Genomic DNA, 14,273 nt, shown 5'->3' on the forward strand with positions numbered 1-14,273 from the left:
ACCACACTCTGAATTTACTTGGGCTACTAAACAACTCATTCTCCTGTAATGGAACCACAGTCATTTAAATTGAAAAGTGGAAATGGAAGAAGAAGAAAAATAGGCCTATGGCTATGCTGTGTTAAGGTTGGGTAGGCTACTTTCTAAATGTAATCCGTTACAGTTACTAGTTACCTGTCCAAAATTGTAATCAGCAACGTAACTTTTGGATTACCCAAACTCAGTAATGTAATCCGATTACTTTCCCCTTAAAAACTGTTACAGACCTATATCCTATACCTATATCCTACCCTACCTTTCTAAGGTCTTTGAAAGCCAAGTTAACAAACAGATCACCGACCATTTGGAATCCCACCGTACCTTCTCCGCTATGCAATCTGGTTTCCCAGCCACGCTCAAGGTCCTAAACGATATCATAACCTCCATCGATAAAAGATAATACTGTGCAGCCGTGTTCATCGACCTGGCCAATGCTTTCGACTCTGTCAATCACCGCATTCTTATCGGCAGACTCAACAGCTTGGTTTCTCAAATGACAGCCTCGCCTGGTTCACCAACTACTTCTCAGACAGAGTTCTGTGGGTCAAATCGGAGGGCCTGTTGTCCGGACCTCTGGCAGTCTCCATGGGGGTGCCACAGTGTTCAATTCTCGGGCCGACTCTTTTCTCTGTATACATCAATGATGTCGCTCTTGCTGCTGGTGATTCTCTGATTCACCTCTACGCAGATGACAACATTCTGTATACTTCTGGCCCTTCTGTGTTAACTAACCTCCAGACAAGCTTCAATGCCATACAACTCTCCTTCCGTGGCTCTTAAATGCAAGAAGAACTAAATGCATGTTCTTCAACCGATCGCTGCCCGCACCTGCCCGTCTAGCATCACTACTCTGGACGGTTCTGACTTAGAACATGTGGACATATACATAGGTCTCTATACACTGTAAACTCTTCTTCCAGACTCACGTTAAGCATCTCCAATCCAAAATCAAATCTAGAATTGGCTTCCTATTTCGCAACAAAGCATTCTTCACTCATGCTGTCAAACATACCCTCGTAAAACTGACTATCCTACCGATCCTTGACTTCGGCGATGTCATTTACACAATAGCCTCCAACACTCTATTCAGCAAACTGGATGCAGTCTATCACAGTGCCATCCGTTTTGCCACAACAAAGCCCTATGTACTACCCACCACTGCGACCTGTATGCTCTCGTTGGCTGGCCCTCGCTTCATATTCGTCGCCAAACCCACTGGCTCCAGGTCATCTATACGTCTTTGCTAGGTAAAGCCCCACCTTATCTCAGCTCATTGGTCACCATTGCAGCACCCAGCCATAGCATGCACTCCAGCAGGTATATTTCACTGGTCACCCCCAAAGCCAATTCCTCCTTTGGCCGCCTTTCCTTCCAGTTCTCTGTTGCCAATGACTGGAACGAATTGCAAAAAATCACTGGAGCTGGAGACTCATATCTCCCTCACTAACTTTAAGCATCAGCTGTCAGAGCAGCTCACAGATCATTGCACCTGTACATAGCCCATCTGTAAATAGCCCATCAAACTACCTCATCCCCATATTGTTTGTTTTTTTGCTCCTTTGCACCGCCCTATCTCTACTTGCACATTCGTCTTCTGCACATCTATCAATCCAGTGTTTAATTGCTATATTGTAATTATTTTGCCACAACGGCCTATTTATTGCCTTACCTCCCTAATCTTACCTCATTTGCACACACTGTATATATACTTTTCTATTGTGTTATTGACTATACGTTTGTTTATTCCATGTGTATCTCTGTTGTTGTTTGTGTCGCACTGCTTTGCTTTATCTTCGCCAGGTAGCAGTTGTAAATGAGAAGTTGTTCTCAACTAGCCTACCTGGTTAAATAAAGGTGGGGAAAAAAGGAGGACAAAAAGGATCCATCAAACACATTTGATGTGTCATCATAGTGGTCTCTGACTTGTGGTCAGACTCGGTCAGGTGCAACATACTTAAACTTGGGGCTTTTTTCAATTCTGAATTGAATGTCATTGAGAAAACAGAAAGATGTCATAATCAATCTTTTTGACAAACATTCTTTCTGAATTTGAAAGTAATCCAATAAGTAATCAATCAATAAAATATATTTATAAAGCCCTTTTTACATCAGCCAATGTCACAAAGGGCTATACAGAAACCCAGCCTTAAACTCCAAACAGCAAGCAATGCAGATGTAAAAGCACAGTGGCTTGGAAAAACTCCCTAGAAAGGCAGGAACGTAGGAAGAAACCTAGAGTGGAACCAGGCTCTGAGGGTTGGCCAGTCCTCTTCTGGCTGTGCCGGGTTGAGATACCTGTCCAAAATAATCATCTAGTTTTTCAAAAGTATCTGTAATACATTACAGCTAAAATATTGTAATCCGATTACAGATACTTTTGAAAAACTAGATGATTACTTATTGTATTTCTTTTAAATTCAGAAAAGATGATTACGGGGAAAAATGACACCTTCCACTATGCTGACACACCAAATACGTGTGATGGACCATTTTGGTCTTTTTCAAATGCCTCTTCAGAGCAACGTAGTCCAAAAGTAACTGAAAGTAATCCGATTATATTATTGAGTTTGGGTAATTCAAAAGTTACATCTTGTTTACTTGGTTTCAAGGACATGCAAATGATGTACAAGTTTACTTCAAACAAAACATTAGCCTCTGCAAGTGCAATACAAGTCCTGTTAGTTAATGTAAGTTGGAACTCTTGGATTTGGAATTCATTGCACACTCTCATTTTATACATTATTTCTGTGCACTTTCCAGCTGAAGAATTTGCCTGCTCAGCCACTGACAGGATATTACATCAGTGTTGGCAGCTTTGCAGCAGATGGAGGGACTACAGTCTGAGGCTTTGTAACCCCTCCCTTGGCTTTAAAACCAGGTCGTGAAGTGAGGATAATACACGTATTGTTCATAGCCCTTTTAATCTGAATGAAGTGACACACAACAACAAAGATAATGAATAGCTTACTGTAAAATACAAATCTGGTGACCTGGGGACAAAGGTGGCCCGTAACAAGTCTAGAGAATCTAAATATTCTTATTCGATCCAAGTTTACTCTGTGCATACAGTGCTGCTGCAAATACTTTTGGTTGTCTGCAACAACAAAAGCATCCGAACTGTGATGTTCCCCTCTGCATCCAATTTCTACTACTAAACCTCTGGCCAAACAATGATCGCTGCAGTTTACCATAAGCGGGACATGGTCAATCCGAGGTCTGCATAGGCCATACAGCCACTGCAGAAGTCAAGCCATTTATAATTCTTGCGCTTCGCTGGGCAGATCAGAGCGACTGTGAAGGAAGTTATGGAAGAGAGGAAGAGAGTTTGTGTTTATACTGGACATCCCGCCCCCACCTACCCTCAACCAATTATATCAATGCGGTGCAATACAGAGCCATCCATATTGTTACAACATTTGAGAAGCGCACAGCGATGCCGTACAGAGCTCAGTTTGGACTCTGCGTGCCATCTGGATGCTCCGCAATTGCGTCACACGATTTATCCATATCGTGCCTCCAACAACAATTTCGGATCAAGCATAAATGGTCTCTTAGTAGCCTGTTATCAGTTTAAATACCAGGTTTGCATCTTATATCATGCTTCCCTTTTTTGCCTTCAAGTTGACTATTTTTCAAAAACGGAATCTATGGCATTATTTAGGATGCGTAAGACAGAATCTTATACTATACGAAATAAAGCAAATTATTTCAACAACGGTGCAGAAAGAACGTTTAGTGGGCCTTCAACAGGAGGGTAACGGGGGAGATAGCAGAACCGCTGAAAAGCACCACATGGTCAATCTAACGTCTGCATTGGTCGTGCATCATTTACGGGGACACGATCTATGAAGAAATCAGGGCATTCATACTTCTTGCGCATCACGGAGCAGCGCGAAGAAGTTGCCAAGGATTTGAGTTTGTGTTTACACAGTACCTCCCGCCCTCACCTACCGTCAACCAATTCGGAGCGAAACAGAGCCCTCCATATTGTTACAAAATTTGAGAAGCGCACAGCGATGCGGTACAGAGCCCAGTTTGGATTCTGCGTGCCTCCAGAGGTTCCGCTATTGCTTCACACCCTCCATACGGAGCCTCCGACCAAATGTTTTAATCAAGCATAAATAGGCTTTTAGAATGTTTTACCGTTCTCAGATTCATTTGGATTTAAGATGCATTTGGGAAACCAGGCCCTGGAATGTTGATGATATTTGAACATTCCTCTCTGGACAGAACAACGTTTTTTTCTTGCCATTGCTCAGGGCAGAACGGGAAGGAAGAAGTGGGGAGGGATTTTATTGAGTAAAATAATGGTCTTATTTCTTTCCATACTCCAGCCTGGTGCTAATTTCACACCCTGGTCATGCTAGGTGGGAATTGGGGAGTAGAGGGTAAAGTGCAGCATCAGTTGAGTGGTTCCATTCAAGACCTTGAATAACTTTTTATAGACTTTTGATAGTGTTAATGTTGACATGTTACTCCTCCTCAGGTCTGTAAGTAGGGCCTAGTTACTCTAACTCGGCTTGTAAACAGAAACCACAAAAGTTTGCATAATTAAGTTGCTGTTTGCATAATGAAGATGGTTGAGTAAAATACGTTTCTTACATAACTATGACCTTTGAGGGCAAGTGCATCCCTGAAGAACTAGCCTATGAGGAAACCACTACACCTCCTGGCATTTAAAACAGGGATTTTGAATTTAGTACTTGATAACCCAAATCTTAACAAAACTGTTGCGTGTGGGAACAATGAGGCAATTATCCACACTAATGAGCCACACAGTGCATTCATGGTTCTCATCCAATTATAATGACAACTAAATTCCTACCTGATGATGTTTAGACAAACTCTGATGCTCAAATTCACCAGGCTTGATGCACCACCAAGACTGAATTAGCATTCTCGTGAAGATAAGTTTTGTAGAAATTAATTGTTTCTTACTCCATTGACTGTTCCCTGATCAGCAGTCAGTAAAGGATTCTGGATATGACAGAATTAACCTGGACTCAGGGATAGAAATATAAATCTGTCTCCCTCCATTTAGTATAATATGTTACGTTTCGTATGGTATGCATTAATTTGTGGATGTCGATCATTCATTTCATATGATATCACAAATTACAATTCGCTTATGTTACGAATTGCAGTTTTTACAATATGTTACGAATTTGCAATACGTATGATATGTTATGAATTCCAATTTGTTGTGGCTAACGTTAGCTAGGTGGCTAACGCTAGCTAGGTTAAGGTTAGGGTTAAGTTAAAGGGTTAAAGTTAGGAGAAAGGTTAGTTAACATTCTAAAGGTGTTGCAAAGTAGAGAAAAAAGTAGTAAGTAGTTGCAAAGTTGCCAATTAGCTAAAATGCCAAAGGTTTTCTTGATGAGATTTGAACACACAACCTTTGGGTTGCTAGATGTTCGTGTTATAAGCCAACCCATCCACCCTTATTTTGTTTTTGCCTCAAGTAACTTTCTGTCTTATGTAACCACATCAAATGTAACATATTAATTTGAGTGTGCTGGATTTATGTTTACTATGTTACGTCTCGTAGGGTTTAATATTTGTCTGATATTTTACAAATGATTCATCCCGAGAATAAATCACTTTTCTCCCAGGTAACCCGGTATTTCCTGCCAAAACCAGAAGTCTCATTCAAAAGCACTATAAATCATATAAATAGGCCTACATCTGGATTTGATTGGAGGTTTGATGGAAAATTCAAGCCTGATGCTACTGATGCCTGATGAGCCCTACATTAAATACATTTTATGAGCACTACATTAAAGACATTTAATAAGCCCAAGCCCAAAAAATCCCAAATGATTGTGCTGTTATCCAATACATATATACAGTGCCTTTGGAAAATATTCAGAGCCCTTGACTTTTTCCACATTTTGTTACATTGCTGCCTTATTCTAAAATGGATTTTAAAAATCCTCAGCAATCTACACACAATACCTCGACATGACAAAGCAAAAACAGGTTTTTTGAATTTTTTTACAAATGTATTAAAAATAAAAAACATTCACTCCTCAGTAAAAGGCACATGGCAGCCCACTTGGAGTTTGCCAAAAGGCACCTAAAGACTCTCTGGTCTGACGAAACCAAAATTGAACTATTTGGCCTGAATGCCAAGCGTCACGTCTGAAGGAAACCTGGCACTATCCCTACTGTGAAGCATGGTGGTGGCAGTATCATGCTGTGTTTTTCTGCGGCACGGACTGGGAGACTAGTCAGGATCGAGGCAAAGATGAACGGAGCAAAGTACAGAGAGATCCTTGATGAAAACCTGCTCTAGAGTGCTCAGGACCTCAGACTGGGGCGAAGGTTCACCTTCCAACAGGACGATGACCCTAAGCACACAGCCAAGACCACGCAAGAGTAGCTTTGGGACAATTCTCTGAATGTCCTTGAGTGGCCCAGCCAGAGCCTGGACTGGAACTCGATCCAACATCTCTGGAGAGAACTGCAAATAGCTGTGCAACAATGCTCCCCATCCAACCTGACAGAGCTTGAGAGGATCTGCAGCGAAGAATGGGAGAAATCCCCAAATACAGGTGTGCCAAGCTTGTAGCGTCATATCCAAGTAGACTTGAGGCTGTAATCATTGCCAATGGTGCTTCAACAAAGTACTGAGTAAAGTTTCTGAATACTTACAGTACCAGTCAAAAGTTTGGACACACCTACTAATTTAAGGGTTTTTATTTTTGTCAACTATTTTCTACATTGTATTATAGTGAAGACATCAAAACTTTGAAATAACACATATGGAATCATGTAGTAAACAATAAAGTGTTCAACAAATCAAAATACATTTTAGATTCTTCAAAGTTGCCACCCTTTTCCTTAATGACAGCTTTGCACACTCTTGGCCTTCTCTCAAACAGCTTCATGAGGAATGCTTTTCCAACAGTCTTGAAGGAGTTCCCACATATGCTGAGTACTTGTTGGCTGCTTTTCCTTCATCACTCTCCTTTGGTCAAATAGCCCTTACACAGCCTGGAGGTGTGTTTTGGGTCATTGTCCTGTTGAAAAACAAATTATAGTCCCATATCCCAAACCAGATGATGGCGTATCACTGCAGAATGCTGTGGTAGCCATGCTGGTTAAGTGTTCCTTGAATTCTAAATACATCTCCAACAGTGTCACCACATATGGGGAAACCTTGTCAGTTGTACAACTGAATGCCCTCAACTGAAATGTGTCTTCTGCATTTAACCCAACCCCTCTGAATCAGAGAGGTGTGGGGGGCTTCCTTAATCGACATCCACAGTGCCCGAGGAACAGTGGCTTAACTGCCTTGCACAGGGGAAGAACGACAGATTTTTACCTTGTCAGCTCTGGGATTTGATTCAGCAACCTTTTGTTTACTGGCCCAACACTCTAACCACTAGGCTACCTGCCACCCTAATATGTGCGGAGATCGATTGGAACCAAAAATCTCACATTTGGACTCAGACCAAAGGACAGATTTCCACCTGTCTAATGTCCATTGCTTGTGTTTCTTGGTGTCCTTTAGTAGTGGTTTCTTTGCAGCATTTCGACCATGAAGGCCTGATTCACAGTTTCCTCTGAACAGTTGATGCTGAGATGTGTCTGTTACTTGAACTTTGTGAAGCATTTATTTGTGCTGCAATCTGAGGTGAAGTTTAGTCTAATGAACTTATCCTCTCCAGAAGAGGTAACTCTGGGTCTTCCTTTCCTGTGGCGGTCCTCATGAGAACCAATTTCATCATAGCGCTTGATGGTTTTTGCTACTGCACTTGAAGAAACGTTCAAAGTTCTTGTCATTTTCCGTATTGACCGACCTTCATGTCTTAAAGTAATGATGGACTGTCGTTTCTCTTTGCTTATTTGAGCTGTTCTTGCCATAATATGGACTCTTTTACCAAATATATACCACCCCTAACTTGTCACAACACAACTGATTAGCTCAAACGCATTAAGGAAAGACATTCCACAACTATACTTAACAAGGCACACCTGTTAATTGAAATGCATTCCAGTTGACTACCTCATGAAGCTGGTTGAGAGAATGCCAACAGTGTGCAAAGCTGTCATCAAGGTAAAGGGTGGTGTCACAAAGCCAGGAGTGGTGGGTGCGGAGTCAAGCACAGAGAGCAGAGGAGAATGGGGAAAACGGACTATATTTCGGCCTACAAAAATTAACGCCCAAAACAGGCGAATAATCAAAAATTGTCCAACCTAACACAGGGCACAAACAGACAGGAACACTACACACAACAACCTCGACTGACACAAAACAAGCACGCACAAAAACAGGTGGGCATAACAGGCTTAAATATTCCTGAATCAAAACAAAATAAGAGACAGGTGCAACCAATAAGACATAACAAACAGAAAAGGAAAAGAGGATCGGTGGCAGCTGGTAGAACGGCGACGACGACCGCCGAGCTGTAAGGGATTTCTTCCATTGACAGAGAGGCGGACCAAAGCGCAGCGTGGTTATTTTGATTCATGTTTTAATAAATCACTTCACATGAACTAACAAAACAAGAAACTTAAAAACCCAAAACAGTCCTATCTGGTGCAGACACAGAGACAGGAACAATCACCCACAAACACAGTGAAACCCAGGCTACCTAAGTATGATTCTCAATTAGAGACAACTAATGACACCTGCCTGTGATTGAGAACCATACTAGGCCGAACATAGAAATACCCAAAATATAGAGCAAACAAACAGACTGCCCTCCCAACTCACGCCCTGACCATACTAAATAAAGACGAAATAAAGGTCAGAACGTGACAGTACCCCCCCCCCCCAAAGGTGCGGACTCCGGCCGCAAAACCTTGACCTATAGGGGAGGGTCTGGGTGGGCGTCTGTTCGCGGTGGCGGCTCTGGCGCGGGACGTGGACCCTACTTCACCATTGTCTTAGTCCGCCTTATAGTCCGCCTCCGTGGCTTTCTAACCATGGCCACCCTTCTCAATGACCAGAGGGGTGGCAGCTCGGGACAGAGGGGCGGCAGCTCGGGACAGAGGGGCAGGGGCTCTGGCGCCTCTGGGCTGAGGGGCTCTGGCACCGGACAGGCGGGAGGCTCTGGCGCCGGACAGGCGGGAGGCTCCGGCAGCGGCGCCGGACAAGCGGGAGACTCCGGCAGCGGCGCCGGACAGGCGGGAGGCTCCGGCAGCGGCGCCGGACTGGCGGGACCACCTGTAGGGAGGAAAAAGAGAGAGCCTGGTGCGTGGGGCTGCCACAGGAACCACCAGGCTGGGGAGACCTTCAGGAGGCTTGGTGTTAGGAGGCACCTGAAGGACCGGGCTGTGGGGGAGAACTGGAGCTCTGGTGCGCAGCCTTGGCACCACTTTCCCAGGCTGGACAACCACTCTAGCCCGGACCCTCCAGAGTGCAGGCACAGGTTGAACCGGGCTGTGGGTAAGCATGGGAGATCTAGTGCTTACTACGAGCACCTCTCCCTTAGGCTCCACTCCCACATTTGCCCGGCATGAGCGGAGCGCAGACAGAGCACGCACTGCACCCTCCCAGCGCCCCGGAGACACAGTACGCAGAGCCGGCGCAGGATACCCTGGACCAAAACTGCGCACCGGCGACCAGACACGCTGAGCAGGCACCATACGCCCTGGCTCGATGCCCACACTCGCATGGCACTTTCGGTGGGCTGCCCTATAGCGCACCGGGCTATGGGCACGTACTGGCGACACCGTGCGCTTAATCGCATAACACGGTGCCTGACCAGTAATGCGCTGCTTATAATAAGCACGAGGAGTGAGCTCAGGTCTGCTACCTGGCTTAGTACCACACCTCGTCTGCCCCCCCCCAAATTTTTTGGGGGGGCTGCCTCTCGTACCTGTCACACTGCCGTGCTGCCTCCTCAGATTGCCGGCTCCTCTCTCCGGCTGCCTCCACCTGTTCTCATGGAAGGCGATCCTTTCCCGCCAGGATCTCCTCCCATGTGTAGCAACCCTTGCCATCCAATACATCGTCCCATGTCCAGAAATCCTGACCTCGCTGTTGCTGTTCCTGCTGCCTCTGTTCCTTCTCCTGCTGCTGCTTTTGCTGCAGCTGCTGTTTACCACGCCGATTGGTCCTGTTGTGGTGGGTGATTCTGTAAGGGATTTCTTCCATTGACTGAGAGGCGGACCAAAGCGCAGCGTGGTTATTTTGATTCATGTTTTAATAAATCACTTCACATGAACAAACTAACAAAACAAGAAACTTGAAAACCCAAAACAGTCCTATCTGGTGCAGACACAGAGACAGGAACAATCACCCACAAACACAGTGAAACCCAGGCTACCTAAGTATGATTCTCAATTAGAGACAACTAATGACACCTGCCTCTGATTGAGAACCATACTAGGCCGAACATAGAAATACCCAAAATATAGAACAAACAAACATAGACTGCCCACCCAACTCACGCCCTGACCATACTAAATAAAGACAAAACAAAGAAATAAAGGTCAGAACGTGACACGAGCGCTGCCCGAACAGGCAAGGGAGCCACCTTCGGTGGAAGTTGTGACAGGTGGCTACTTTGAAGAATCTTAAATATAAAATATATTTTGATTTCTTTAACACTTTTTTGGTTACTAGATGATTCCATATGTGTTATTTCATATGTGTTCATCATTTCATTGATGTCTTCACTATAATTCTAAAATGCAGAAAATAGTACAAATAGAGAAACTCTGGAATGAGTAGGTTTGTCCAAACCTTTGACTGGTACTGTATGTAAATGTGATATTTCAGTTAATTATATTTTTATTAGCACACATTTCTTATAACCCGTTTTTGCTTCATCATTATGGTGTATTGTGTGTAGATTTGATGAGGGAAAAAAACGATAATCCATTTTAGAATAAGGCTGCAACCTAACAAAATGTGGAAAAAGTCAGGGGGTCTAAATACTTTCCGAATACACTATGTGCTACTGCACATTATGCACAACAGAAAAACATCAAATGCAATAGATGTAAACTAGCTGTATTCTCTCTTGGGTAAATAAATTAAATTAGGCTCCAGGCATCGTTGTGCCGGTAACCAAAATGTCGCTGGTTCAAATCCCTCAGCCAACTAGGTGAAAAATCTGTCGATTTGCCTTTGAGCAAAGGACTTAACCATAATCTGTCTGGATAAGAGCATCTGCTAAATGACTAAAATGTAAATCGTATTGTATGGACTGGAATTGTGCACATTGTTCAAACCATGATAAAGCATGGAGAGAACAGGCGATTCTGGTGCAGCACATGCGACCAACAAAGTTACAAGTATATGGTAGTGAATTTGGGCCTATTTTTATAAATAGTAGCCTGACACATATGTACCTTTCATAATATTTCCTCTCATGTTATTAGCTTACCTCTTTCTCTGTTGTTGCTTCATCCCTTCCATGCTTTCAACAGTGAAATGAAATAAGTTTAGTTGTCCTCATCTTCATCATTCTAATGACATCCCTGAATAATTTAGGACTAGAATTAGATTCAGAAGTATTTCACTTCTCATCATGAAGATTGAATGGTTATGGAGCTGAATAAATAACTGATATTTACGTGTGTTCGCTCTTCTTTCAAACTACCAGTTCTACTGGCTGCTGTATTTAACATTCAGCAAACAAGAACTTGCATCCCTCTTCAAATAGTCTGTTGGTTTAAGAAATACAAAAAAAATGTCCAGCAAGCTATTCTAGTTGAGCTTTTTCTGTATGGGACTCCAAGAGCTATGGAGCGTTTTTTAAGGAGAGGCGCCAGCGGAGAACAGGTGCTTGCATATTGTGCAAGAGACAGAAGCTAAAAGTTACAACCTTATTATGCAATAAACCATAATTAATTAGCTAAATATAAGGCTAATATTGCATTGAATTTATTACCTGAAAGAGGTAGTATAGGTTAGGACATCTATCTATATATTTTTTAATTTAACCTTTATTTAAACAGGGAGGCGATACAGTTGAAGTCGGAAGTTTACATACACCTTTGCCAAATACATTTAAACTCAGTTTTTCACAAGTCCTGACATTAAATCCTAGTAAAAATTCTCTGTCTTAGGTCAGTTAGGATCACCACTTTATTTTAAGAATTTGAAATAACAGAATAATAGTAGAGAGAATTATTTATTTATTTAAGCTTTTATTTCTTTCATCACATTCCCAATGGGTCAGAAGTTTACGTACACTCAATTAGTATTTGGTAGCATTGCCTTTAGATTTGTTTAACTTGGGTCAAACATTTTGGGTAGCCTTCCACAAGCTTCCCACAATAAGTTGGGGAATTTTGGCCCATTCCTCCTGACAGAGCTGGTGTAACTGAGTCAGGTTTGTAGGCCTCCTTGCTCGCACACGCTTTTCAGTTCTGCCCACAAATTTTCTATAGGATTGAGGTCAGGGCTTTGTGATAGCCACTCCCATACCTTGACTTTGTTGTCTTTAAGCCATTTTGCCACAACTTTGGAAGTATGCTTGGGGTCAATGTCCATTTGGAAGACCCATTTGCGACCAAGCTTTAACTTCCTGACTGATGTCTTGAGATGTTGCTTCAATATATCCACATAATTGTCTTTCCTCATGATGCCATCTATTTTGTGAAGTGCACCAGTCCCTCCTGCAGCAAAGCACCCCCATAACATGACGTTGCCACCCCCGTGCTTCACGGTTGCTATGGCGGTCTTCGGCTTGCGAGCCTCCCCCTTTTTCCTCCAAACATAACAATGGTCATTATGGCCAAACAGTTCTATTTTTGTTTCATCAGACCAGAGGACATTTCTCCAAAAAGTACAATCTTTGTCCCCATGTGCAGTTGCAAACCATAGTCTGGCTTTTTTTATGGCGGCTTTGGAGCAGTGGCTTCTTCCTTGCTGAGCGGCCTTTCAGGTTATGTCGATATAGGACTCATTTTACTGTGGATATAGATACTTTTGTACCTGTTTCCTCCAGCATCTTCACAAGGTCCTTTGCTGTAATTATGGGATTGATTCGCACTTTTCACAACAAAGTACATTGATCTCTAGGAGACAGAACGCGTCTCCTTCCGGAACGGTATGACGGCTGCGTGGTTCCATGCTGTTTATACTTGTGTACTATTGTTTGTACAGATGAATGTGGTACCTTCAGACGTTTGGAAATTGCTCCCAAGGATGAATCAGACTTGTGGAGGTCTACAATTTTGTTTCTGGGGTCTTGGCTGATTTCTTTTGATTTTCCCATGATGTCAAGCAAAGGCACTGAATTTGAAGGTAGGCCTTGAAATACATCCACAGGCACACCTCCAATTGACTCAAATGATGTCAACTAGCCTATCAGAAGCTTCTAAAGCCATGACAACATTTTCTGGAATTTTCCAAGCTGTTTTAAAGGCAGTCAACTTAGTGTATGTAAACTTCTGACCCACTGGAATTGTGATACAGTGAATTATAAGGTAAATAATCTGTCTGTTAACAACTGTTGGAAAAATTACTTGTGTCATGCACAAAGGTAGATGTTCTAACCGACTTGCCAAAACTATAGTTTGTTAACAAGCAATTTGTGAAACGAGTTTTAATGAGTCCAACCTAAGTGTATGTAAACTTCCGACTTCAACTGTATATCAATCTAGAACAGGATGATCTATTTTGGATGCAATTTGAATGGAGTTGATGGAGAGAGAAAAAGATTGTGAGAGTGCTCGCGCATGCACTGATTTAAAGCAATGATATTTGAGTGATCGACTGTTTTAAAACTGCACCTGCAATTGAAAAATATATATCTTTACAATGAAAAAACAAGGTGACCCCCGTAAAATCCGATGGATATGGGTAAATTTGACGCGCATTTGGTCTTTATATTACTGTAGCATAAACTATGCTGCAGCAAATGCAGAACTACCTGTCGCAATAAAACATTTTTACCATGAGATCATAGGTCTGTCTACATGCATTGTGAACTGCGCTCCATACTGAGATGGGCTGTCTGATTCATCATGCAGAAGCAGTAGAGAAGCGAAATTTAGATATCGCATATCATTTAACAGTTCCATTTCACGCCATGCTGTTTATATAAATAACTTATTATAATTGACCGGTTTCTTACAGTTATTTATCTCGGGAAAAGGGAGTGGTTTTTGGCTGTAAATCTCGGTAACCGGGTTCCCGCCCTTCAACCCTCATGTCTAGTCTATGAGACCAGGCTGGCCAGTTGTCTCTCCCTTCAGACATTTGGTAAGTTACTCAGCCTGAATAAATGTATTTGAGCAAATGCCTCACAGCTTTACCCTTCTGC

The sequence above is a fragment of the Oncorhynchus masou genome, chromosome 22, assembly GCF_036934945.1.
Source record: "Oncorhynchus masou masou isolate Uvic2021 chromosome 22, UVic_Omas_1.1, whole genome shotgun sequence".
Lineage (NCBI taxonomy): Eukaryota > Metazoa > Chordata > Actinopteri > Salmoniformes > Salmonidae > Oncorhynchus > Oncorhynchus masou.